The 3,841-nt window shown below is 61.0% G+C and overlaps 1 protein-coding gene across 1 annotated transcript in view; it reads right to left on the bottom strand.

Annotated features, from left to right (window-relative positions):
• PLEKHG6 (pleckstrin homology and RhoGEF domain containing G6) overlaps window positions 1-451 on the bottom strand; it is a 22,115-nt gene extending 21,664 nt beyond the window's left edge. Inside the window, exon 1 of the mRNA XM_006170831.3 lies at window positions 123-451. The gene's annotated coding sequence lies outside the window, so the exon portion shown is untranslated. The remainder of the gene's footprint in view (window positions 1-122) is intronic.
• Window positions 452-3,841: the final 3,390 nt, after the last annotated feature.

Here is a 3,841-nt window from a genome sequence, read left to right on the forward strand (position 1 = left end):
CGCAGTGCCGACGGCTGGGGCCCTGGGGACCGTGGAGCCCCTCTGCCGACGCTGCCCTCTCGCTCCCCACGTCGCCGCGCCCCTCTTCCCGTTTCTCCTTCACGCTGGAACGAATCACCTACCCGGCCCGGGAGGCAGCGCTGGAGCCGCGCACCACCTGCGCCCCGCGCTCGCGGCCGGACCCCCGCGAGGCGCCAGCGTAATGAAGGGGTGAAAGAGAAGCTGGGCGCCTGGAGGAGCCGCGAGGGCAGTAACCGAGTGACCGCGGCAGGTGCCCATCTCCTTCCGGGGGCAGAGAGTGAGCGATCCCGCCTCCCCTTGAACGTCTTGGACCACTGACCCCGCCGGGGAGTCGGCCTCCAGCAGGGGCGTGGAGCCCAGGGGCTCAAGTACCCGGGGACTTCGGGTGCTCTAGCTGCCCTCTGGCTGTGGAGTCCAAAGTGTGACCCTTATCACAGCAGGCCGCGTGCCTGCCTGGCCACCGGGCAGCAGGCTGTGTCTGGACTTTACCTTTGCTCCAGGGATGGGGCCAGGTGCCATGCTGAGTCTTGACCCAACTCTTCTCCCATGACCTAAGGCTGGGGTGGGAGCAGCGCGCTCAGACCCGGCACCTTTCCACGTCAGCGGTGGAGGGGCCACCCAGGCCTGCAGTGGCTGCTGAAACGGACAGCTAGAGGCAGGGCCCCGACTGGCGCCCCACGGAGGGCGCATTTCACGTGCCCAGGCGGGCTGCTCCTCTGCAGAGCTCTGCTGTGTGGAATCCCAGGTGGCTGTGGGGTGACCACAGCCTGGCAGGCCGGAAGCTGAGGACGCTGCCGGGGGCATGGACAGCTCTGAGGCCCCACCCCGCCACCCGCCTGGTGGTCTGCCTGCTGCCTGTGTGGAGGGTCTGCACGTTCATGAGACTCCCTCGGGGGCAGAATGGCCCTAGTTGCGGAGGAGAGGGCCTCCATTCCCTTCCTTCTAGCACACAGGGCTCTGGCGCTCACTCCGAGGATACTATTTTGTTTGGAGAGGGTCGTTATCACTGGATGGCGTCTAATTCTGGACCGCATTCCTTGTCCCTAACCTCATTGCCCTCCCATGTTCACGTTGTCTGAGCTCGCTGTCGGGCAATTGCTGTTGGTTCAGAAGTCTACCGGGCCTCTAGCTCTGGGACCCTACCTCCTGCTTCCTGTCTTCCAGTGCATCTATGGGACCAGGGTTAGGGGAGAAGGTGGGTGGGGCGGGAACTGCTGTGGCTTGTTCCCAGCCCTCTCCTCCTCCATTGGGGGTGTGTGCGAGTGCATGCAAGCACCTGTGAGAGATGCAGAGCACACCAGGGAAGACAAAGTGGCCATGAGGGAGTTATAAACCAGGAGGTGGTGATTACTGGCGGTACTAAATGACACCCTAGAGACAGCAGGTGCCAAGGGCCCCTAACTTCTCCCAGTGTCTCCCAAACCGAGGGGGCAGGAGGAGCAAGAGGGAAATTGCGATCCAGAGAGCGGAGGAGACAAGCCTGGGCTTACAGTGCCCTGGGGTGAGCTGGCTAGACTGGCCCAGTGGACCTGGGAGAGTTAACCCTTTCACTTCCCTACAGGCTGAGGCCCAATCTCCACCTGCCACTGCCACTGCCCAAGGGCTTGTCTTGAGCCTCTCTAGGAGTAGAGGTTCCCAGGGAAAGCTGGAGTCTGGAAGCCAAGGGTGTGGTCAGCCAGTGTGTGGGCTGGGGCGGGGCTCCCAGGTTCTGCTGTGGCTGTTCTGACCTGCTGTGAAGGTTGCTGTCACAGTCTCCATTTCCCAGCCCTTTTGGGCTGGACTGAAAGGAGCACACAGCTCCAGGGGCAGAATGCATCTCAAGACTGGGGGTGGGAGGCTTGCCTCTGCTGAGTGGAGCTGGGGGTCACCTGGGCCTTGGATACTGGATATTGTTCTTGGTTGCCCTAGACACGCCTCACATCCCTGGATCCAGAAACAGCGCCCCTCCATGCCTCAGTGTCTTTTTTTGGGGGGCTATGCTATAGGGCACATGCACTCCCCAGAAAGAGAGATAGAAAGCAAGAAATCACCCCCCCCAGGGGGGACAGCCATGCCGCAATCCCTTCTCCTCCATTCTGCTCTCTGGGCACGCACGCACACGTGCCTGGCATGAGTTTAAGCCACCAGGTCCGGGCCTTGTACTGTCATTGACTACATGGGAGTTCTTAGACATAGCCATTATGCCAACTGCTGGCCTACCATGCCTCGATTTCCCCCCTATGTGGATACCCCGTCAGGTGCTCATCTCAACCCCAGAGCTGGTGAGAAGGTATCTATCTGTCCAGGGTTGGAGCTTAGAGGATCCGATGTCACTGTCTGATAACCTGAGGGTGACTTCCTGGAGTTGGCATGAAGGTTCCCATGGGGTTAGCAGAAGGGACTTGCAGGGCAGGAAGGTCAGGGAGACTCCCCAAAGACTTGGGCTCTGCCTGGCCCAGCCTCCCAGGGCAGGGGTGGGGCCATCTGGGCCGATGAGGGCCTGGCAGGCACTGGCAATAGGGGACAGTGTCCTCCCTGCCTGGAGTGGGGAGACTCTGAGGGCTTGGACTGGGAGGCACCCGGTCATGTGAGGCAGATAAATACCAGGAGGCCAGGCCACTGCGCACTCTGCTGGTGCCTTAGACCAGAGCGGGTGGCCTCCCTCCCCTCCCTGCCTCCTCCCTCCCTTGCTCCCTCCCTCCCTTGCGTTCACTGGCAGCAGTTCACCTGTGCAAGGTCCTGGGGCTACAGAGGTTGAACGGGACACAGTTCCATTCCTCCACGGGTTACAGACTCGCGAGCAGACGGGCTGGTGGACAGAGCGTTGCCGTGTGGGCTGGACAGAGGCTGAACTGGGAGCTGTGGGAATACTTTGGAGGGACCAGTGACTACACGGGCGAGCCAGAGAAGACTCCTAGAGGAGGCAGACTTGGTGCTGGGACTTGAGGGATCGGAGTAGGAGTTTGCTGGGCTGAGAAGAAGGAAGGGCATCTCTGGAGGGGGACCCGCATATGGAAAGGTGTGTTTAAAAGGAAATTGACAAAGGGCAGGCTTCCCCGTAGACCTCTGGAGAGTCGTCCTACCCTTCAAAGAGCCAGATCTGGGTGGGGGCTTAGGAGGACAAACCCTGTCCCTGGCATGCAAGCACCTCCACAAGGTGACCCCCTGCAGACGTCCTCTTTAACCTGCTGTTCCTCTCCACCCTCCCTGGATGTGTCCCTGTCCCGGCTTCCCGAATCCCATGCCTTTGCCATTCCCCTTGGCCACACCCCTTCCCCACCCCTGTCGGCTTAGGGCTCCTTTGGGAGCTTTTCCTGTACCAAGCACAGCCCTCCCTGCCTGCAGCTGCCCTGGTGCTGTTTCTTTAAAAGCACACTCGAGGAGGTACATGCGCGTGCCAGAGAGACAGAGAGAGGGAAAGAAATCGCCCTCAGGGTGGATGGCCCCACTGCAAGCCCTTCTCCTCCGCCTCCCCTCGGGATGTTGGGCATGCACACACATGTGCCTGGCATGTTTTTCAAGCCACCGGGTCTGAGACTTGAACCACGCAGTCGGCTATGTGGGGTCCAGCTGCCTAACCACCATGCCATCAGCTGGCCCAGCACCAATCTCACTTTGCCTCCCACTGTGGATGTTCGCAGACACTCAGGCCCTCACTGGAGGACAGGCTCCTCCTGGCCCAGGGTCTGGCACAGCACTGGCACGCATGGGTGAGGGATTGCACTAGTCCACTTGCCAGAGGGTCCAGACAGTAGACCTGGAGGTGGGCTTGTCTGCACTGCCTTCTCTCCGCCCGAAGGAGCCACCTCCACTTAGCTACTGGGACTGCTTTTCTAACGTC

Source organism: Tupaia chinensis, unplaced genomic scaffold, assembly GCF_000334495.1.
Source record: "Tupaia chinensis unplaced genomic scaffold, TupChi_1.0 Scaffold149011_1, whole genome shotgun sequence".
Taxonomy (NCBI): Eukaryota; Metazoa; Chordata; class Mammalia; order Scandentia; family Tupaiidae; genus Tupaia; species Tupaia belangeri.